The sequence below is a fragment of the Micrasema longulum genome, unplaced genomic scaffold (assembly GCF_059751315.1).
Source record: "Micrasema longulum isolate JH-2025_06_02 unplaced genomic scaffold, ASM5975131v1 h1tg002874l, whole genome shotgun sequence".
Classification (NCBI taxonomy): domain Eukaryota; kingdom Metazoa; phylum Arthropoda; class Insecta; order Trichoptera; family Brachycentridae; genus Micrasema; species Micrasema longulum.
Window position 1 is genome coordinate 150,781 of NW_028279995.1, and position 25,306 is coordinate 176,086.

Genomic DNA, 25,306 nt, shown 5'->3' on the forward strand with positions numbered 1-25,306 from the left:
CTCAATGAGAATGACCACTCAAAACCGAAAAAACTTATTACAACAGAGATGGAGAACATTTCAGAGAAGGGAATATGGAAGTCTAGGCATTTACAGGGTTTATGACCTGTCATTTTTGTGAAGAGGCCAGGAAATTCAACGAGAAAGTTCAGTGATTTTTGTTTGTTAATAGACTATCAAACTTGGTTAGACGGCCGACTGTGAAACTAGCGTCGCGGGTTCGATTCCCCACATTTTTTCTCAATTGTTCTGGGTTTTATGGTGTATTTTTCATTACCTCCTTCCATTTCCCCTCTATTCCACCCGCTGACAAGCGTCAAAATAAGATTAGTTTACTCTTTTTTTTAAAACTAAACATTTTTTTTGTTTTTTTTGTTTGTTTAACAGATCAGCGCAATGATTTATACGGCACACGGCGTTTTTTATTTATTTGACACTTTATATACATATACAATATATATACATATACATATAAGGGCGGGCATATTGCCTTAAGGCAATTTCTTCCTACCTACCCAAACCATTCAGTTTGAGAAAATTATAAATACATGGACATATTGAATCTTACAGTTTTATACAAAAATTAAAAACAAAGATTAACAAAATAAAAATATATTAAAAATTAACACTATACTATGAAGAGAGAAGAGGGAATGGGAAGGAAAGAAGAAGGATAAAGGAACAATTAAAATATTTAGATAGTGACATCTCAATCTTGACTTAAATGTAAATAAAGAAGGGGCGTCTCTAACATTAGGCGTTCGATGCTCTCTGCCTACCCCTACTTAGAAAACGGCATAACGGTTTGTTTAGCGTATTTTGAGAGGTTCTACTTTTAAATGCCAGCACAGTTCACTGACGAATTAAAAAAAAAATGGCACGTTTGGTTCAAATTTGAATTAACCTTTTTAAAATTAACACCTGTAGATTTTAAATGTGTTTGTGTAAGTTTTGCGATCGCGCCAGCTCTAGTTAATCGTCCAGTATGTGTGTGTGTTTTTTTTTTGTCATTTAAAAATACATACGTTAAATTTTAGAATACGGTCCTGACAGTTCGGTGTTCCACTTTCAAATAAAGACATCTAGTCGACCAATTAGAAGCGAGTTATTTGACAGTTTACAGATACGAACTATTTAACATACTTGTCAAAGATATCGTCTGTCGATAAAACAGCTATCGACACAGTGTCCCAATTGACTAAAAACAGAAAAATGTCGATAAAAAGGGTATTCTGTTTTTTTTTTTTTCATACTTTATTTGACAACCGTGAGAGACTTAAAATAAACCCCGTAGATATAAATAATACATTTATTAATTGATTTGGCGTTTATTTTGTAGAACTCCATATTTATTCTTTTAATGTATAAATCTAACATTGATTTGAGTCAACTGAACACTTTATTTGATTTTTAAAATATAAAAACTAATTTTTTGTGACAATTGTTTCGCCTTGTTGGAGCATTTTCAAACGAATGTGAAGATTAAATAGATTTAAATCGTATTTGAATTTATTTCAACTGAGATGGAAGACATTTTTGAGAAGGGAATATGGACGTCTAGGCATTTACAGGGCTTATGGCCTGTCATCGCCTGGTTTAAGTGGCCACTTTACATACTGTGTAGCATTCACCATTCTGTCGATGTTTGAACATCCACATTTCCTCAACTCTTCCATCTGTTGACTTTTGTGAAGTAGAAGAGCTGAAACCTTTATCACGCGGGTGAGATTCATCCGGCTGAACCAAATCACCTACTAGGCAACGCCTGGAAACAATTTTTCAATTTTTATACTTCTTCTTTTACCAGGTGGTTAATTCGACAATGTTTCAGTATGTCCAAATGCTTGCATTGGACTTGCTTGATTGAGGAAATATAGATGTTTAAACATAGACAGAATGGTGAATGTGAAAAAGTGGCCACTTAAACCAGCCAATGACAGGTCATAAGCCCTGTAAATGCCTAGACTTCAATATTCCCCTTTCAAAAATGTTTTCCCTATCTATTGTAACTAATTTAGATCTATATAACTCCCTAGGGAGGAAATCCAGCCAGTCTGCAAGCATTTGGACATACTTAAACATTGTTGACTTAATTTTATTTTGAAAATATAAAAACAAAAAACATTGTGACAATTTTTTCGCCTTGTTTAAGGGTATTTTCAAACAAATGTGAAAATCAAATGGATTGAATGTCCTTATATTTATAATTATACATATATATATATATATGTATATTATTCTTCTAACGTGTGATGTCACTGAACTCCTCCTAAACGACTTAACCAATTTACGTGCGGTTTTCAGCGAAATGTAGATCTTTGCGCTGCGCGTGCTCGTAGATATTAAAATTTACAATCGAATCTGTAAAAAAAAGTTAGAAGCATTTTTTTTTTCATCGACCTACCAGGGTTGCGTTCGACGAGAATGCATGTATAAAAAAATAGAATAAAAGGATGTTATTTTTTTTGTTTGTTTTTGAATGTTTAAAAAACAACATTCGCTTTTTATTATCCCTATCAGGTTCTTTCCTTTATTCTATACCATATGTCAAATTCACCATTCTGCCTATGTTTAAACATCCACATTTCCTCAATTCTTCCATCTGTTGACTTTTGTGAAGTAAAAGAGCTGAAACCTTTATCATGTGGGTGAGATTCATCCGGCTGAACCAATTCACCTACTAGGCAACGCCTGAAAACAATTTTCACCAGTTAGTTTAATCAACAATGTTTTGAGTAAGTCCAAATGTTTGTAGACAGGCTGAATATCCTAGCTATAGAGAGGGAAAACACTTTCTTCCCAAAAATATTTTCGCTATCCGTTGCAACAAATTTCGATGTAAATAACTTCCTAGTGAGGAAACCCAGCCTGTCTACAAACCATAGACTTAATCAAAACATTTTTGACTTTTAACTTATTTAAATAATTTTCGGTTCTTGCCGAAATTAGTACAGAAGCCGAAATATGGTTTTGGGTCAGTTGCGGCTGAAAACCTTGTGAAAGTAGTGTACATACTTTGACCACACAGAGACTGCATTTCGTCAGCATTCAGCCTACTTGGAGTCGGCACCAAAACTTTGTTTTTTTAGATTTGTGTAGTCACATAAATTTTACGAAAGCGTTGGTTCCTCCCAATAAATGGGCGGATGCACCAAAGAGTCCTTTTCTGTCGTAAAAAAAATCATATCAAAGAGCCCGATCTCTCGACTAATTAAGGATTTAATGAGGGGACAAGATTATTCAAGTTGATACCACCATTTTAATGAAACGTTTTAAAATTAATTGTTTCCTTTTACTCTTCCTTCTCGGTGATGCGTGGCTAGTACACAAAACATTTGATAACTTTAATTCATACTAATTGAAAATAAAATTAATTGACCACATTTCTGATAATCGTAGGCAACTGAAATGGCTCAAAATTAGAAAGCGGAGAGACTATATATCACTCCCTCTCACTTCTGATCAATGTATTTCATAGTCCTAACGCTCCTATATACCCCCGTCGTCGCTTATCAGTTCATGGTTTACCTCTTCGTTCTAATTCTTAAGGCACTATCTTAATACCCATCTACACAATTCCTCTTTCTTCTCTAGCTCATATAGTGTACATGCGGCTCCACTGTGGAATCATTTAAGTTAAGATTGAAATGTCACTATCTAAATATGTAAATTGTTCCTTTATCCTTTTTCTTTCCTTCCCATCCCCTCTCCTCTCTTCACAGTATAGTGTCAATTAAAAAAAAAAAAAATTTTTATTTTGTTAATCTTTGTTTTTAATTTTTGTATAAAATTGTAAGATTCAATATGTCCATGTATTTATAATTTTCTCAAACTGAAATTGCCTTAAGGCAATATGCCCGCCCTTATATGTATATTTATTGTATACGTATATAAAGTGTCAAATAAATAAATCATCTCCCATCCACTATCAAAGATGTTACTACATTATCTCTGTTTAAACCACGTCTGAAGAAACATCTCCTTTCTCTTCCTTAATCTCTCCTCTTTTCCTCTGTTTTCCTTCCCCAAATGATTTAGGTTAATTTAAATGTAAATACAGTTATTTCGATTTTTACATATCCTTAACTTTTTTTATTTTCTATTGAATATGTTCTGTAACTTGAATTATTTAAATAAAACATTTATTTTATTGGTTGGTTGAAAGAAATTGCCATTTAGCAATGTACAATTAACATTATGTACAAAAAGTTGAATAAATAAAAATAAAAATTTGACAAATGCGAAAGTGTGTTTGTTTGTTTGTGTTTCCTTCACGTCTCAACGGAGCGACCGATTGACATAATTTTTCGCATAGAGGTAGCCGACGAGATGAGAAGTAAATTGCAATACTTATTTTTTATCCCGAATAAAAAAAAATACGTTTAAAAAAATGTATATATTTAAATTTCCGTAATGAGGAAGTTAAGAGGATTTGAACGACAACAAAACCATCACGGCGGAGAGAATAGAACGCCAGATCAATCTATCTTTGCATACAGATCTCGCTTCCTCTACATTCATGCATCTTTTCATGCACACGCGCCGATTATTCCTACTTTTGACATGTCTATCTTCGAGTATTTGTTGGGTTTGGCCATGCCATGCCTTTCTCGGTCTTCGTCTATTTCTGCATCCATCAACATTCGCATCGTAAATAGGTTTGGCCGTTCTTTCGCTGTCCATTCGCTCTACATGTCCACACCAACGCAGAGCTCCTTTCTTGATTTTGTCGATAGTGCTTATCTCTGCCTTGCATAATGTACGGATCTCAACATTTGTGCATCTATCGTACATAGTTTTACCACACATTCGCCTGAGAGATTTCGACAGCATTCAGCCTACTTTCATCCCTGTTTTTCCAAGTCCATACTTCGCTCCCATACATCAGGGTCGGGACCAGGACTCCATTGTGAACTGCTAATTTTGTTTGCATTTATTTGCCAAGGTAGATTTAAATCGGGTTGTGGTCCTGTGGTTAGTGTCTCAGACTCACGGACCAAAGGTCCGTGGTTCGAATCCCACTCTACCCCAACTCGATTCCATTTTCTAATAGTGAGTTATTTACAACTCGTTGAAAATGGCCCTCAAAATTAAATATTTGGGTAAATCATAAGAACGCAAATATTTCTTTTTAAAAAAAAAAAAAAAAAAAGTGCACCATTCACTCTGTTCCCGGCACTCGCCCTCCTTTCAATATCTTTCTCAGCCATTCCATCCCTAGTAAACATACTTCCCAGATACACAAATTCCTCTACTTGTTTTAGTATAACCCCATTCATTAAGGATTTTAATATTTTTTTAGTTTTAATAGACTTAAGATAAGCCAAATATTTTTTTAATAATTTTTATATATCGTATTATTAGCAATACGAATTTTTAAAGTTTTGCATTTCTCTCCGCGTGTGATGTCAGAGGTTCTCTTTTGCTTATTCTCTGTCGGCAATGCCAATTGGTCCGTTTACGGTATGCAAACCAGATATCTTTCATAGTTCTCTTATCATTGGTTGACTCATATGCACTAGTAACGTGGTTCAAAGTAGTCAGTTTTTATTGCATTATTTTGAGTTTGTCCACATGTTTGTAGACAAAAAAGACTGAATTTCACCTCAGGAGTCATTAAGATTAACAAATTACTACAGGGATAAATAACACTTTAGAGAAGGAAATATGGAAGTCTAGGCAGTTACAGGGCTTATGGCCTAAGTTTTCCAATCCCCACGAAAACGGTCCATTGCATTGGCCACGCCGCCGCCGCTAATACGTCACGATTCGTGTAAATTTTGAACTGTGTTTGTGACCGTTTAGTTTCAAATAGAAAATTCTCACGAATCTTGATGTCACCATTATCGGGTCATAAGCCCTGTCTAAATGCCTAGACTTCTAAGTTACCCTCTCAAAAAATGTTTGCCTTCTCGGTTGCAACAAATTTAGATTGAAATAACTCCACGGGGAGGATATCCAGCCTGTCTACAAACATTTGGATGTACTCAAAACATTGCTGTTAATCGACTATCATACTAAACCAAAATTTTTGTATTTCGTAATTTTGAAATTACTCCGCGCGTGACGTCACAAGTTCTATTCGGTGAGCTCTGTCGATCGGTGAATTGGCTTCCCGTAAACCGGAAATCTATCACGACGTTCTGTCATAAGTCGATTCGGAAGAACTATAGTCCTTTAAATAAAGCATGATTAGAAAACACGGTTGTCAGAAAAACTGACGACATAACTTTGTAGTAACGTCTAAGGAGTGATTTATATTGACACACTATTGACGTAGCTCAAAGTACAGTAAAACTAGCATTTATTTTATAAAACGCACGTAATTTAAAATCGAAAAATCGTTCACATGTATGTATGTATGTATGTGTATATATGTGTATATATGTATGTATGGATATGTATGTGTGCATGTACGGGTATAAATATTTATGGATATGGATGAGGATGATATATAGATATAGACTTGCATATAGATATAGATATAGATATAAATATAGATATGGATATAGCTATAGATATAGATATGGATATGTTAATAAATAATGTTTTTAATAAAATGCTTTGTGCCTATTAAATATGTACACACTTCTGTTTAAAATTTTGGTACTCCGGTTCTGTATTTATTTATTTTTTATCTTAAAATTGCGTGATCATTCACTTATTTTTTGCTTTTTTTTTACATCTTCTAAATATTTTTTTTGAAAGCATCAATTACATGTACTTTTTTTTCGCTCCCTATATCTAAGTTAGTAGTAATTATTATTATAAAACCATGTAGGACTATCATATTCAAGACAATATCATAGACAAGCCATATTCATTGGCTTGGTGAGTCCTGTAAAAAAAATATAAAAAAATGTCAAAAAGTCATAAAATAACTAAAATGTAATATTGTATGTAAATAATAAATAAATTAAAATGATATACACGTATACGTATATGGATAATAATGAAAACCGCGTCGATATTTTATATTATAATAAAATAAAACAATAATTGTTCGTATTTGGTATGTTAATTTATTTTTTTAATACAATGCTTGACATATTAATCAACATAAATATAAAAAATTAGCTCTTAAACTAAAATAAACCTAATTATTAACGATGTTCTTACAAGGTTACATTTTAATTTTTTTTTTTATTCTTAAATTTCATAAAAAGTACATGTTTTTGTAAAATTCTAAACATATCTACTTTTACACATCTAGTAAATGTTATCACTGTAACTCTCCAAAACAAGAGACTAACTCTTGTGCTTGGAGAGGGACTTACACTGTTTTAGTTGTTTATTAATAAGAGTTTATATAATTTTAAATACGAGTACATGAAAAGAAAAATAAAAACATAGGATATAAAAAGAAAAAACGTAAAACAATAATACATTCATACTAATTAAAATTTAATGTTTTTAACTGTAAATTTATTTATTGATATATTATGTTATTTATTATTTTTAATAGTTTTTAGTTCATTAGGAAGGTTATTATATTATTTTACACCCTTGAATACAAAGCTATTTTGACCATGACTTGTATGGAATTTAGGAATTTTAATATTATGTTGGTATCCGAGTGACTGATTACTTTCAAATTCTTTTATTTTTTCTTTTTTATACATATTTGTATTTTATAATTTATTTTATAAAGTGTCTACTGTTTGAACCTCAAATATTTTATATAGACTTTCCGCAATTTTGCAAAAACGTTAGAGATGGAACAAATTTTATCAATGTAATCTGATCAAATAAAAAAATAATTCGTTTGATAATGTTCACGAAAAAAGTAAAAATGTCTTATTTTTTGGTGAAAAATTGTATTCAACTCACTATAATAGGCTTGTTTTTGCGTTTTTATATCAATTTTCGGAAACAGAGTTTCGTGTTTGCATGAAAAAACTGATAAAATCGATTTGATCGGTACAAGATCAGTGATCAGTAATTTCCCATCACATGAGTTTGACAGCTGTCATTTTATTTCAGCTAAATTTTAAGGACTATAGTGACGTAGCTCAAAGTACAGTAGAACTAGCATTTATTGTATTTAACGCACGTAACTTATTTCGCAAATATTGTAACTTTTACAGAATTTGCGCGGCGCCGCCGCATTGTCGCAGTGAGCAAAAATCGTATTTTATTTACGCCTCGATAGCGAAACAAAGCCGCTCTTTCAACTATTTAGCAATAAATGAAAACGTTATTTTGTGAAACTATTCTAGCTGATTGCGCATAGAATTAAGAATAGTCCAGAAACCGCATACGCACATCAAACAGAAGGCGACTCAACTACTCGTAATTGAGTAGATTGCGTTTTGACCCACTAGTTTCATTGTAGACGTCGCTCAGTACGCAACTCCTGATTTGAATTCAACTATGCCGTGTTTTGTCCTTCAAACAAACAAACCATCACACCGTTTCCCCGTAGGGGTAGGCAGAGAGGATAGAACGCCATAACACTCTATCTTGGCATACAGACCTCGCTTCCTCTACATTCATACATCTTCTCATACACACACGCCGATTATTCCTACTTTTGACATGTCCATCTTCAAGTATTTGATGGACTCGATCGTGACATGTCTTTCTCGGTCTTCCTCGTTTTCTGCATCCATCAACATTTGCATCGTAGATCCTTTTAGCCGTTCTTTCGCTGTCCATTCGCTCTACATGTCCAAACCAACGCAGCACCCCTTTCTTGATTCTGTCGATAATGCATGTCTCAGCCTTACACACTTCACGGATCTCGACATTTGTGCACCTATCATACATCGTTTTACCACACATTCGCCTGAGGGATCGCATTTCGACAGCATTCAACCTACTTTCATCATTATTTTTCCAATTCCTTACTTCGCTCCCATACATTAGAGTTGGAACTAGAACTCCGTCGGAACTGCTAGTTTAGCCTCCGGCGATAAACATTTGTTTGCCAAAGTAGATTTTAGTGCACCGTTCACCCTGTTCCCGGCACTCACCCTCCTTTCAATATCTTTCTCGGCCTTTCCGTCCCTAGTAAACATACTTCCCAGGTACACAAATTCTTCTACCTGATTCAGAATATCTCCGTTCACGCTGATCTCACATTTAGTTATATTTTCATCTCTTTCAAAAACCATCACTTTCGATTTATCAACATGCTTTGTCCTACAAAGTGTAGAAATATTGCTAGGATCTTAAAAAGAAACAGGATGCAATCACATTTCATGCGTAATTAGCGAATGAATGTGAATTTAAAAAATGCATTACTTCAAAATTTAATTATTCTTCCATCTGTCAGATTGTCGAAGAAACAAAATGAACATTTCGTTAGTGTTGCCGGGGTAGTAAATTTTTTTACCCTACTTTGCTCATCTAATGAGAGAACTAATGAACATTGGATCTCGGATTAAACAACTCTATCGTGGACATTTGACCGACATTATCTTTAAAACATCAAATATTATTTAACATGATTTAAAAATATCCGTTTTATGTCAAATAAAATTAGTTTTATATTTTAAGTTTAAAGTTCATTAATTCAATTACTCTTATTTAAATCGGGTTGTGGTCCCGTGGCTAGTGTTGCGGACTCACGGGCTGGAGGTCCGAGGTTCAAACCCCACTCTACCCCAACTTGATTTCCATTTTCTAATAGTGGGTTATTTACAACGTGTTCTAACCGGGAATCGAACCCGGAACCTTCTGTTTGTGAGTCAAGCGTCTTGACAACTACACCATGGAGGCCGCCTATATGCTTAACGATCGTCTGCATTTATCTACTGAGGTAGTACTGAGCGATTACAAGGCCGACTCTCGATACGTTCTCTCAGATAGATAGAGAAATGATTTATTTACAGTGGTAAGTTTCTAACGCCTAGATACTCTTACATGTTAATAGGACAGAACCTAGCGCAAATATTTTCTCATTTGGGCGTTCATTTTAATTAACTGACAGTTATGTCGGAATTTAATTCAACTTCAAAATTGACTTATTTCTCTCTCATATTTCTAGCAGGCTTTTAAGAAAAAAAGTGCCAACCTTAAAACTATTGATATTTTTAATTAATCATAGTTAAAGGAAAAATTGCTCCGTGGAACAAAAAATTTGACACTTTTAAAGCGTAGATAAAATCAAGGGGTTCTAGACCCGTCGGTATAAACCGATGTACTTACATCAAAACTTGATGGTGGGGGTATCGGTATACCTTTATAGTCGGTCGGTAGACTTTTATCTTTAACTATGACGTCATACTGAAGCTATGTCATTTTAGAGCGTAGATATGTGTATTGTGACGTACGCTTCCCGTTGTTTCATATCAATGTACCTACCCAAAACTTGAAGGTGGGGGGTCGGAAGTATATCTTTGTAATCGCTAGAGGGAAATTATCTTCAACTATACCGTCAAGGTGAAGGTATGACGTCTTTTTCTTACCATCATAATCGAGGACGCGGAAATCCTATAGTGGCTAACTTTTAAATAAAACATTTTTACAAAAGTCAGAGATGTTTTAGACGCTCGAATAAACTCCCAATTCAAAAGTTACCTATAAATAGCAAAGTTACCGAGGTACGTTGCCACACATGCGTGCGGATAGTAGCTGATGCGCATAGCCGAATATAACGAACAAACCATCACGCCTCTTCTCCGCGGGGGTAGGCAGAGAGGATAGAATAGAATTGTACGAAAAAACACGCCTGTTTAGCACAAAATACAGGTAAACGTCGTTTTCATTTCATTTATTTTATTCAGATATTTAGAACATTACAGAAAAAAGACCCAATTCATTCTAAATACAATAATAGATCACAAATTACAGTAGATAGTAAAATAATTTAACAAAATGTAAAAAGAAAAATTACAAGTTAGAAAGTGCTTTCCTAAGGGAAGGGCCACTGTCGTGAAATATGTCGACATCCGAGGCGATGCGATTAAGTAGCAAGATTGCTACCATCGGCAGGTTGGTTCTGCATCGCGGTAGGTAAAACAATCGACGCTGTCTTTGTCGAAGATAGTTATCAGGCACGAACAGACCTACAGCCATCAGAATTTCTGAGTTATGTATGCGACCACCGATCACCCGGAAAAAGTGATCACCCAAATGAACGTCCCTCCTCCTCCATAATGACTGATGGCCTAGCGTCCCCAGTAAAAAGTCGGTTGGGAAGAGCCGAGGATAATATCCACACTCTTTTAGGTACAGATAGCGCAATACTCTGCACTCTCTCCACCATCAAAGAGTATCGAGCCTCGTGTCCGCTCCGAGAGACCCCGGGGTAAAATGAACACAAATATAATGGAAGATATACGAGTAAGGGTAGGTCCCGTGTCAAAATTCTAAGAACATGTTTATTTAATACATATCTGTATATATATATAATTCCTCTGTACGTGTGATGTCACTGAACTCTTCCTAAACGGCTTGTCCGATTTACGTGCGGTTTTCAGAGAAATATAGATCTTTGCGCGTGGTCGAGTAAATACCTGGGAGTATATGTTACGGAAAATGGCAGATGTAAAAAAATCTGGGAGTGCGGCTAGGAATAGCAGGCGCCACATTCAACAGTATGAAGGCTGTCTGGAGATCGGATATTTACTCAGTGAAAACCAAATGCCGCCTATATAACGCCTGCATAACACCTGTTCTCCTCTATGGATGCGAATCGTGGCACCTCACAGGCCCTGAGTAAATTCTGAGTTTTGAGAGTAGGTGTCTCAGAAGAATCTTGGGTGCGCTGTAATTTGACTTTGTGAGGAATGAAGTAATAAGAGAACGGACGCAGCAAACTCCGGTGACAACTGTCATCAAGCGAAAGCGATACGGTTGGCTCGGCCGTGTGCTGCGGATGCCTGCTGAGAGCCTTAACCACGCTCGCCTCCTTTACAAGGCAACAGGTTCTCGACGTCCTGGACGTCCACTGCTGGCTGTTCGTCGGCAGTTCCTGTCAGGACTACGGGATGCGAATCTGACTTGGGAGGATGCACAGGAGCTGGCAAACGTCAAAGGTACATGGAGAATCTTTGTTCCAACTAAAGAGCGGACATGGAATAATGAATGGGGTTTATCATATGATGGATTCGATCACGTAACTCGACTATATTCTTTAGGTTTAAAGGGACAATTAACCATTTGTAATTCTCAGAACCAGACGACTCTGGTCGTGAATCTCACTATAAACTCTGAAGAAATCGATCCGTAGTACATGTAGTATGTCTAACAGAATACAAGTGACGTTCTATTGTTTTTTGTTTTTTCGAAAAAGGAACACTTTTCAAATGACGTGTGTAACAAAAGAGCGCGCCCTTTCTCAGTTTTGAATTTGGAACAAAGGATGATGCGCGGGAGGGGGGGGGGGTTGAAGGCAGAGCCGGAATTAGAATAAAAACTATTATATAAGATTGATCTCTCGAATTGTCCCATCTCTGTTTTAATATCTATTAATTTTACACCGGGGGGTTGAATCCAGCGTTTTTTACGAACATTTGGACAAACCCAAGATATTATTGTATAAATCATTATTTTAAAACGTGGGAATGAGAAAGTTCAGCCCTACGGGAAATTGGATACAAAAAATGTTTTCTTGGGCGCGGTAAAAATTGGATCATTAAATTGCACGGCTAAATTTCTTGAAAAGGTACGAAAAAAATAATATTTTTTTTTAATAAAAAGTAATTGCTTTGAACGGTCTCTAGTTCATATGAATCAACCAATAATAAGAGAGCTGTGAAAGGTATTCGGTTTACTTACTTATTTATCTCTCTTAATCAATTATACGATACGCCATAACTTCCTAGGGGTTATCAAGTGAAACTAATATTAATTTTATTCAAACCTTGCAAAATTCTATGATTTAATTGCTAATACATACATCTTTATGTATACCGCCAGAGACACAATATTTCAATATCATTAATGTATAAATCTGTAAATAAATTATCTGTTAGGGCTCTACTTTGGTACAAATTAATTTGTCAGCATGCGTCGCACTCCGAGTATAAACTCAAGTTGGCTAGCTGTTCCTAGATATTGCAATAAATATGGCAAAAGGACACTGCAATACAGTATACCTAAACTTTTACATGTTAATAATAATAATAATAATTATGGATAACTTATAAAGCGCCATTTTCGTAATAAAATACCTCAAGGGCGCTTTACATGGTGATTCTATTGTTAAGTTAATTTAATTGAAGCTTTTAAATTTGTAATTTAATTAAAATAATTTATTTTGTTGTCACGTGCTACGGATTTATTCAAATGATTTACCAAATAATATTTAAAATATTGTTACCAAATAATATTAAAAATACTGAGTTAAATACAGGAGTGAGGCGTTTGCTCAAATTACGGTTATTAGAAAAAAGTTTTTTGTATTAGTGATAGTTTTTAATTTTTCATAATGTAATCTGTAATTGTTTTTCAAGTAAAATGATTGTTAATGTAGGTTAAGTGTAAATAATCGATGTAATTTATAAGAACCTGCTGACGAGTTGTATGTATGCAACTCAGCAGGACTTAATTTGAGACTATTTTGTAAATATTTTTGAAAAATAAATATAAAAAAAATAAAAAAAAGTAAAAAATATTTCAGTTCTCTTCCGCTTGGAAGAGAACCTCTGACGTCACATGCCAGTCATTTTGGAAGTACAAAACTTAAAAAAATCATAGCGCTGATAATACAATATATAAAAATAAATAAAAAAACACTGAACTTCCTCATTTAAGACCCATCTGGGACGGTATTCTAAATCTTCACTAACCCCTAGTTACTACCACTTAATTTGGGGATTTTTATTTATTGCATGCGCCTAACCTTTGAGAGTGGTTCAGGATAGCACCTCAGGGTTGCTATGCAGGAGAGCTTCCGGGTATGTGGAGTGAGAGCTTTCGGGTATGTGGAGAGAGAGCTTTAGGGTATGTAAGTGTGAGCTTTCGGGATGTAGAGTGAGAGCTTTAAGGTATGTGGAGTGAGAGCTTATGGGTATGTGGAGTGAGAGCTTTCGGGTTTGTAATATGAGAGCTTTTGGTATGTGGAGTGAGAGCTTTCGGGTATGCGGAGTTAGAGCTTTCGGGTATGTGGAGTGAGAGCTTCCGGGTATGTGAAGTGAAAGCTTTCGGGTATGTGGAATGAGTGCTTTAACTAAAAAAAGTCACAAAATGTTTACAGATTTTTAATACCGTTTCAAAATGCGGCCCTGCACACCCCGTCGGAGCCCTACTATTGAAGTAAAGATAGTTAAAAGAGGCAGAGTCAACGAGTCTTTATTGACCTTTGTACTTGTCAGGGATTCGAATCAAGTACCTTCAGCATTGACTGATATATTCCAACAGAGATGGAAAGCCCCTTCACGAAGGGAATATTCGAATCCAGGCCTTTGAATGGCTTACGACCTGTCATGATGTATTTAATTTGATTTATAATTATACATTTATTGCGTGCACATGCATATAAACAAAAACAGCAGAGATAGAGAACATTTCAGAGATGGAAAATGGATGTCTAGGCATTTACAAAGCTCAAAGCCTGTCAAACCACCACCACGTGACATTTTAACAGCTGCCGTTTATTCGGAAAAAATATATATTTTTTGTGTTTGTGCTGCCATCTAGCGCTAGGTAGCTTCATCATCAATCCGCCCTCGTACATGTATATAAATATATGTAAATATTTCTTGTTATTTTTCTTTTTATACCCATGTTTTAATGTTGTTTTTTAGTTTTTAATTTTTGTGTATCTAACTAACTCATTATAGTTATTGTTATATTTTATATTGTAAAAGGCACTTGTGCCGTATAATAAATAAAAAATATGTTAATTATTCGAGTACTTTAAAAATCACTTAAAAAATACCTTCATTCAAAGTCTGGCACCTTGAAAAGAATGAGAAGTGCTGAAAAATGATGTGCCATTTCGAGGAATGGAAATGTCCTCTCCTGGAAAAAGCGAAGTGATGGACCATTATCAGAATATAATATTTCAGACATAGAACTGTATTCTCTATTCGTTTGGACACGGAAAAAATATTTTGAACTAAAAATATAATTTGTTTAGACTGAACAAGTGCGCAAGATCTTACTGCTCAAGATATTTATTACCATAGAATGTAGGCGCTGCACAGTGGGTCATTTTATTCTAAAACAACTGTAGCTCAATTACAAATAACTATCGACGTGCTTAAAACATGCTAAGCATTTGAGCGATCACAATGAACAATAATGAACATGCTTAAGTTATCGCAGTCATAAGTCAACGCGTGTGTAATCTCTAAGTCAACGCTCGTGTCGGTTTGTTTTTTGTTTTCCTCGTAAATAAATACAGTTCATTCGCGAAAAATCGGCGTTTGCAAAAAAGTAAGGAGTATCTTATACAAAAAAGTGAAAATTAAATTACAATTGAATCGGGTTGTGGTCCTGTGGCTAGTGTCTCGGACTCACGGACCAAAGGTCTGTGGTTCGAATCTCACTTTACCCCAACTTGATTCCCATTTTCTAATAGTGAGTTATTTACAACTCGTTGAAAATGGCCCTCAAAATTAAATATTTGGGTAAATCATAAGAACGCAAATATTTATTTTTTCTAAAAAAAAAAAAATTACTATGGCGACTGCTTTTCTTGACATTTGGCTTGCCAACCGCCGCGCCGGCTAAATGCAATAAATAGCGTGATAAAAAATAAATAAATTAATAAAAATAGCAGTTTTGGAATGTTATCATATTTACACCGGTGAAATTGAAATATGTGATTGCGCAGCAGGATTATACGTCGCGAAACGTAAATATTTTGACATTTAATATTAGGTGTTCACGGATGTTGCATTGTGATCGCGGATACGATGAACAACCATGGTGAGAAATTGTTATCACGTCGCTTATTATCACGTCGATAGTTATTTGTGATTGAGCTACTGAACTATCGTCAACATACTTAAGCTGGGTTCACACGAAGACAATATTGTCCTGACCCAGCAACATTTTTTTTGTCTTTGCGTGAGCAGAAATTTGGAGGACAGAACAATAAACCGTGACATTGCCCTAGAGAAAGATGGGCAGGCTATGTCCGCAGAACAATGGATTACCCCCACCAACGCAATCAGCTGTATTATTCTTATGTTTTATTAAAAGAGACAAAGAACTTAAAAATAAAAATAAATTTTAATAAACACGGACATAATACCAGAATATCAGAACAATATCACATAATGTAATATATATTCGGGACTTACAAACCAACGACTAAATTATACAATAAACTACCAGACAAATCTTAACAAAAGACTCAGACACCTTTTACAAAAGATGTTAAAAATATCATCATTAAACAGCAGAGTATGAATTAAAAAATAAAAAGTATTTTGATTAATGAATGTAATAATCCGTAAGGGTTTATAAATTAATTTCAAATATAAAATATAAAAAAAACCTCTTGTAATGCATAAACCATCACACACCAAATCAAGTTTAAAAATTTCGTAGTGCTATATATCTATCGGCTCTAAAAATATAATAAACAAAAATAAACTAAAAATCTACACTATAGTATGAAGAGAGGAGGGGCGTGGGAAGGAAAGAAGAAAAACTCAAATATTATTATTTAGATAGCGACATTTTTTTTATTTATTTTGAATTTATTTAATAACCCTTACGGGTTACTACATTTATTTAACAAAAATTACATATATACTTTTTTATTTACTCTGTTGTTGATAATTATATTTTTACGTCTTTTGAAAAGTTTCTCCGAGTCATTTGTTTAGTTTTGTCTGGTAATTTATTTTATAATACAAAAAAGTAAAAATTTTCTTCGTGAGGTAAAAGCCACTGCGTGAAGTGTATATTAATAAATAATTTCAGTCCCTGGTTTGTTTATTAGTCTCGATTGTCCTTGTCTTGTTTTGAAATGTTGTATGTGATATTGTTCTAACATTCTTGTATAATGTCCATGTTTATTACAATTTTTTTCAAGTTTTAGTTTTTTGTCTACAATAATATCAGTAGCTAACTTTTGAATAAATTTTAAAGATACTAGTTGAAAAAGTTCAATCACATTTAATTGTTTAGTTTTTAAAAATATTTATTTAGTTGGTTTTAGATAAAGGAGGTCATATGCTAGCTTTAATATTTTATTTTGCTGTCGTTGTAGTCTGTTAATGTCATTTTGGCTTCCTGTTACCTGTAGTTGTTGCAAATAACATATTTAGGATTTGACATAGGCTTCATACATAATATTTTTTTCCGAATTCGAAACAACATTTTACATTTTTGTTTGATTTAAATGAAAATAAAGAAGGCTTTTGACATTAATGGGTAGATTATTCCACAATAGAGCAGTTACTACTGTGAAAGAGGAGGCAAAAAATATAGCGGTGGGTGGGTATTAAAAGAGTTCTCTCGTTGCTAGAACAAAGTCCATGTCGTGATAGAGGTTAAAGAGCTCTCTCAGATAAACAGGCGAAGTGGGATTATTCAAAATATTGTGTAGTGATAGAATCTGAATTTTTCTTAAGGCCTGTTGACTACTGCCAACAGGCCGGCTTCTTCTGAAGAGTTTTGAGTGGTTTCCTCTCCACATGAGCAAATGCTGAGAAGTTCCTGATTGGCCCACATTAGTATATCCTTCCCGAACCCAACAGTTTAGATAAATTTCAAGAAATTTCATTGCAGAAAAATCCACTTTTTGAAATATAAACCTTACATATTATAAGCAAGGTAAATAATAAAACAACTTCCATATAAATAAAAATATAAAAAAGTACTGAGTCAGTGTAGTTTCTTTTTTTTATTTTTTTAATTAAAAAAAATAAATTATTTATAACAAATTAAAATACAATATTACAACTAAATACAATTTTTTACATTAATCAAATACATATATTTACATAAACATTTCCCATTACGTAAAAGAAATAAACAATTCTTGTGTACATAATGGGGAGTGACGTCTTACAACAGATAATTTTATTTTAATCAATCATAGTTTTAGAATAACATAAATAAATTACAAAAAAGATATTAACGATGTTTTCAATCAGTGTTACATAAAGAAGAATTAAAGATGTAATTTTTTACTTCTTTCTTAAATATATTGTATTCCTGACTGTACTTCTTATTATCTTTGTTCATTTTATTACAGAAAAATATTCCTCTGTAAGTATAATGTTGTACAGTAGTTGTTTTGAATTTAGGAATGAAGATATTACCACCTGTTCTAGGTCGCGTACTTACGTTTTGAGACCTAGAAATACTACTATTTATTTTATCTTTATGTATTTTAAGCAAACAATTCATTTTATATCTAAAACCTTAATTTTTTTAAATAATTGAACAGTGGGAAAAGTAGACGGTTTTTTCAAAATAACTTTTATAATTATTTTTTGTATTTTTTCAAGTGGTAAAATATTTGTTTTAAAAGCACCACCCTATCTGATTATTCCGTACTGTAATATGGATTGGGCGAATGCAAAGTAAATTGATTTTAATGTTTCGTACGAATATTACAGATATAACGCAGACAGACATTCCGCAATCGTTCCAACTTATCAAGCAGTTCAAAGCTAACGTCTGGATAACATATATCTGCATAATCAAGGAGTGGCAGTGTTTGTTTATAATTTATTTATTAATGGGCGATGATCCATCGGAGTTTCCCCACTGTGCGCTAATGGTATTTTGATCGCAATATAACTTTTTGCGGATTCAACTTCATTGCCAAGTTCACAGTACTCACACACTGGGTCTATTTTTAGTGAAATTTAGCTAAATATTTACGTAATGGGGGCTCATGCGATTTTAAAGAGATGTACTAGGCTAGCGAGCACGCTCGAGTTAGGTATTTTATACGATATACAAAAAGACGCCTTTCGTTTGTAGATGTATCAACAAAACCTAGGGTTGCCAACTCAATCCACTGAAAATCCGGGAGGTAAAATCAAAAACAACTAAAATGAAATATTAGTTAGTAGATTGGGATTAATGAACAAATTTATTTATTTATATATACGCCCAATGGGCATTTTTAAGGACATATTTATACATAGAAAATTATTATAAAGGAAAATAGAAAGACACAACAGTATTTAGTAGATTTGGTGGTTTTTTTTTTTTTTTGAAAGTATAATTATACATTTTTACAATTTAAAAAAAAAATTCACTTGTTATATTTTTACTAAAACTAAAATCCCATCAAGCCACTTTCTGTAGCTTGTTGGAGAAGATTATAGTTATACTGACTTAATAATATTATTTACATAAAAAAAAACAATGAAGAACAGATAAAAATTAACAGCCGAAAAGATCAGAATAAACATGTTTATGCAAATAATAATATATAAATTTATTTTTTAAATACAAGAAAACATATGAAAAATTAAAATATTTACACCTAAGCTACTATTCATATATAAACTCTTGATCGAGTAGCCACTCTCTTATTTTGCTCTTGTTACAATGTGAGTTAAATTTAAGTTCTTTTGGTAATAAATTAAAAATTCTAGGTACTAAATATTTGAGAGTTCTATTTCCATATTTATTACATACTTTTGGTACTACCAAGCCATCATTGGACGTGAAGCGTGTATTATGGTTATGTTTGAGAGGAAACTTGAATGTATTACTATTAAATTGTTCCAAAATGATGGAAAGCCGCAGTAGTCCTCGAACAGGCAGAGTTTTGATTGTTTGGTACAGGAGATCATTATTACTTCTTTGTTCGTAAATCTCTGCAGGTACAATTCGCTTAACTATAGAGTACTGAAGACCCTGGATCTTACCATAAAATTATTTGCAAAAATACCCACGAGATATGTGTTAAGAATTTTTTGCGAATTGTTGGATCGATGTGTGCTTTTTATAATAACTAAGTTTACTGTATATTCCAAAACGGTGAAATATAAAAAAATAAAAAATAATATAGATTGAAATTTAGACAAAATATCTATGTATTTAAACTTATTACTACTACTACTACCATCACGCCATTTCCCCGTAAGGGTAGGCAGAGAGAATGGACCGCCACACACGTCTATCCTGGCATACAATCCTAGCCTCTTCCACATTCATACATCTTGTCATACATGCCCTTCGGTTCTGTCTGCTTTTGACATGACCAGACTTAAGATTTTGGTTTATCTGATCATGCCACGTCTTTCTTGGTCATCCTCGTCTCACGTTGCCGTTTATTTTCGCAATATATATACTTGTTTTACCATTTTTTCGTCGTCCATTCGTTCCATTCGTTTAAACTTATAAATGTCCGTAATACATTTTGTAGTTACGTAAATAAGTTAAGTTTCCTCCTTGATTATTATCCTTACGGATTTATTAAATCAAATTTTAGGTAAAGAACGATCAGTTCCTGGCAATGTCGACAATAATTATTTGTTTGAAATGTTTAACACGATAATATTCATTTTCTCCGTACTGATGCCTGAAGTGTAAGACTGATCACCTTATTTTTAAATGATCATGATACGCTAAATTAGGTTTACAAACTCAGTTCCATTAGCGAGATCGAGATGGGATATTTAAGTAGGTAATACATTATAAAATTGATTGAGTATATATATATATATTTGGATAATTTATATAGCGCCGTTTTTGTGAAAATAACCTCAAGGGCGCTGTACAATAAATAAATATCCCACCACGTCTTGCAGCTACAGAGCGCATGGACGGTTGGGATTCTTGTTCCTCGTCTCCAATTATGATATACAGGAGCTAGATTACAGCACGTCTTGCAGCTACAGAGCGCACAGATAATAAGAAATCTAGCCTCTATTTACATTTTTAATTTTTTTATTTGACAATAAAGTTATGAGATTTAGTGATATTTAAAAAAATATATAACAAACAAATTTATAAAAATAGAAGTTAGATAACAACAAGTCTTGCAGCTACTGAGCGCATGGACGGTTGGAATTCTAGAGCTCATTAACTAAATTTGTATATTTGATAACATTTACCTATTGAAGCTAGATTACTAATCGTCTAGCAGCTACAAAGTGCATGGACGAGTTATTATAGATTTATAACGCTAATTTTTTTAATAAATTTTGGCATTAACTGGCAATATTTGAATATATTGGGGCCTTTTATGTTATAGAATGTTGAAAGCATAAAATATCTAGGAGTTTGGATTGACTCTAAATTATCTTTTTCAAAAAACGCAGACTATACGAGTAAGAAAATCGCAAAGAAGGTATCCCTGTTAGGGAAGATAAGGAATAAATTAGACATATTACAACAGAGATGAAGAACATTTAAGAAAAGGTAATATAGTTCTTCATCTCTGTTGTAATATGTTAATATGAACAGCTCCCCAGGGAGTTGAATCCAGTCCTTGTCTACAAAAATTTGGACAAACTCAAAATATTGTTGATAAATTACCTGGTCCATGAAGAAGTATAGAAATTGAAAAAATAACATTTTCAGGCGTTGCCTAGTATGTAGGTGAAATAATTCAATTAGATGAATCTCACCTGCATAAATAAAGGTTTCAGCTCTTTAAATTCACAAACATCAACAGATGAAAGAGTTGAGGGAATATAGATGTTCAAATATAGGCAGAATGGTGAATGTTACACAGTGTGTAAAGTGGCCACTTAAACCAGCCATTGACAGGTCATAAGCCCTGTAGATGCCTAGACTTCTATATTACCTTTTCTTAAATGTTCTTCATCTCTGTTGTAATATGTTAATATAAACAGCTCCCCAGGGAGTTGAATCCAGTCCTTGTCTACAAAAATTTGTAATTTAAAAATTTTAATATCTTAGTGTATACATAACTCAAAACTTAAAATGGAAATATCATATTAGTGAACTTGTTTGACGTATTGGAAAATATATATATACATATTTATTAGATTAATATACACGTTTTTCAGGGCCAGACCGCGAAACTTCAGAAGAACATTCCTGACGGTAAGCTGTAAAAAAAATCTCTTCGAAATTTTTCCAAAAAATTAATAAAAAAAAAATAAAAAATTTCATCTCAAAATGGAGTAAATCTTAAATTTCGCGGACTAGTATCCCTTACGAAAACCCCTACCCCTCAACGTATTTGACCCACGAAGCGATACGCCCAGACGCGGACAAGTGAAGCGGCTGGGTAGGAGGGGTAGGGGTTTGTGGAGGGACTGCTTGTCCGAGAAATAAAGGATTTACTACATTTTGAGATCATATATATTTTTTATTTTTTTCAAAAATGGCTTTTTGGAAAAAAAAAATTAGGATTTTTTTTAGAGCTTACCATGAGGAACGCTTCTCTGAAGTTTCGCAATCTGGCCCTGAAAAACCGTGTATAATAAAAAAGTATATATTATTTGTTTAACTGTTCCTTATCTGGGGTTCGAACGTTCTTGCTGGAGAATGTGATTCTATAAAATGCCGCGAACGCCCAGTTGCATTCCACCGGCAACACTACTGACTAGTCCAACTCGTTAGCGAACCCTGGCCAATGGGGTCACACTCGTAACGGTGTGATCACAGCAGATAACGAGAGGGTGAAAGGCGAGTTTTTGGCGCCTCAAAACCAAAACCAACCAGCTAAGGGAAGGTGACCCCGACAGAAAATTCACCAGAGAAGGCAACGGGAAACCACTCTGGTCATCTTTTCCCAGGAATCACTACGGGGAGTGCATCAATAAGCAGTCGTCCTGGCTGCGAAATGTAAAATTAGCGCAGGACAGATACATATGCTTTCGCTGTAGTGATCGCCAACGTCGGGGGACCCAGCAAGGCACTAGAAAAAGAAAAAGAAGATCCCTATTTTAACCTACTATTTTTTATATGAATACGAATAAGATTCGTTCTCGGTGTGATGTAAAGTTTTGCCGCGACCGATATTTTTGTTCATTCGTGGGTCTCGTGTGCAAAAACTATAATAATTGCAGAATATCTAAAACTATGACAGGATAGCCCGTTTTGTCAACTACCGAAAATGTTTTGTCGCAAGCGGGGGAGTCTAAATTTGGGCTTGTGTGGGCACGGTGCGCGCTCAGTTCAGTTGTATCTCCTAACAACTTGGTCCGTTTTAGTGATCGAGATGATTTAGACGTTAATTTTATAACTATTATTAGTATTGGCAATTCATCCTATGAAGAGTGATTTCTGCCATCCATGTAAATAAGTATGTATAGACTGGGATTTTAAAAGATCCGAGTAGGAATAGCAGCCTTAGCAGGTTTACCAGCAGTTCAAAAAAGTGCATTTTATTGACATCTAGTAACTTTTATTATTACTTTTTCGCTGCTAATAAACTACGTGAAAATACGGGACCGGGACACAACGCGGGGTTATATAATCACGTGTTTACACGACATACAAAGCACAAAAAAGGAGTGAGACGCTGTAGGTATATGTGCAAACATTGCAATGTGGCTCTCCATAAAGGCCAATGTTGGCAAAACTATCATACAAAAATGACCTAGTATTTTCGTAATTAACACCCTTCACAAAGCATGAAATTTCACAAAAATGGGCCGGCCACAGGGTAAATTCTATGTGTATTTGGCCGGTGTTCAAAATGTTAATTGAGGATAGGAAAGAAGTGACATTTATAGGCAAATTAATGTTTGGAATTTTGAAATAATGATTGTGTCGGTCAGTTATTGGTCAGGCGTTTCCATGTCTAGGCCACACTCGCACCATGGACTCTGAACTACTTTAGTTTTAAATAGGTGACTGTTAGTACAGCAGTGTCCAATTCTTAACCTACAAATGTTGGATACCAATCTGTTTGATAATTTTGCAGACTTAAACCAGGGTTGAGAAGGAATATGATTTTGCAAGCGTCTATTGTAAGAACCCTTAGTTTTGCTACTAGTTTTTTATTCCATTGAACATTCCAATGATGTAAGCCTGGCTCATGAATAGAAGGAACCAGTTTGAAATTTGCGAATAGAAGAAGGGAGGAGGTGAACCGCTTGTCAAAGCCTCTCTTGCCAGTTCAACGACTCGCTCGTTTCTCCTAATACCCGAGTCGGCTGGAATCCAAGATATATTCACATCTCTATTGGAATCTCTCGGTCTCCATAAAATAGATCTAATGGAACATAACAGTTCATTTTGATGAGATTTGGACAGGTCGTTAGAGATGGACTGGACTTAATTGCGCTCAAAGAATCTGTGAAAATAATTATACGGGGATCGGATTGTGATAGACAGTAATAAAGAGCATCTCTTATAGCTAGACATTCTGCTGTGAATATTTAGACGTTTATAACACAAGAAATGTATCATTAACATTGGAAAGCAGAAAGTATTGTGATATTGTGAGAATACCGTGTCCTCAGAAGAGAAAAAAGACTGTGAAATCTGGAATTCAGAACAAAATGCATGCACCACGATTTACAAGTGCAGAACGTTGATCTGCAACTTGCACAAACCTCTTCGACTGCACTTGGAAACACCACAATCAACTTAACCCTTGTACGTCAACTTAGTCCGACGATTACGCCCTAAATCTCATATGTTGATTACCATCGACCAACTCTTCATAGGTTAGCCATCTGTACTAATGATTTCGACGAGTACATGTTATATATAGCGTATTTATCTTTTCTTTCTTTTCGAATCGTGTCCTGACCCTGATCAGCTTCTCTATAATAATGGTCAGAGGATCGAGAAAGGTGACAGCTTTAAATACTTGGGAGTTCACATAACTGAGGATGGAAGCATGCACAGCACAAAGAGCTCGCAACCCGCCTAGGAATTGCTGGAGCAACTTTCAACATGATGCGTGTTGTCTGGAACTCTGACTCTCCGATTATTCAACTCTTGTAAAATGCCAGTACTCTTATATGGGTGCGAATCTTGGTACCTTACCGAAGCTCAGAACACTAAACTTCTGAGTTTTGAGAGCAAGTGCTTGAGGAGAATATTAGGCATAAGGTGGTTCGATTTTATAACTAACATCGAAGTCCGAGGACGGACGCAGCAGCCTCCTATAACGAGCGTCTTGAGGATGCGGCGGTGGACCTGGCTCATACACGTGCTGCGCATGTCTCATGAGAACCTAAACCTGAGTTGAACCTGCGGGCTCACGCCATCCTGGAAGGCCGTCGATGACGATGTTTCAACTTTATTCGGTGAAACTAAGGGGCGCTGGATTGACGTAGGAGGAGGCGAGAGTGCTGGTCGGCGATAGGGTCTCCTGGAGGTAACTGGTAATCTCCACATGTTCCACTTAGGAGCGGATGTGGAAAAGTAGAAAAAGAAGAATGTTCTTTTTTCGTTTCTACCTTGTTTCTGACGAATAAAACAAAAAAATCACACAATAACGAAAGTAATTTTGCATCAAGAATACTCCCTGTATTTTTTTTCATTTCTGTCG

At 34.6% G+C, this 25,306-nt stretch overlaps 1 protein-coding gene across 3 annotated transcripts in view; it reads right to left on the bottom strand.

Moving 5' to 3' along the window:
- LOC148271440 (uncharacterized) overlaps positions 1–25,306 on the bottom strand; it is a 104,353-nt gene that overhangs the window by 62,551 nt on the left and 16,496 nt on the right. The gene's annotated exons all lie outside the window — the stretch shown is intronic.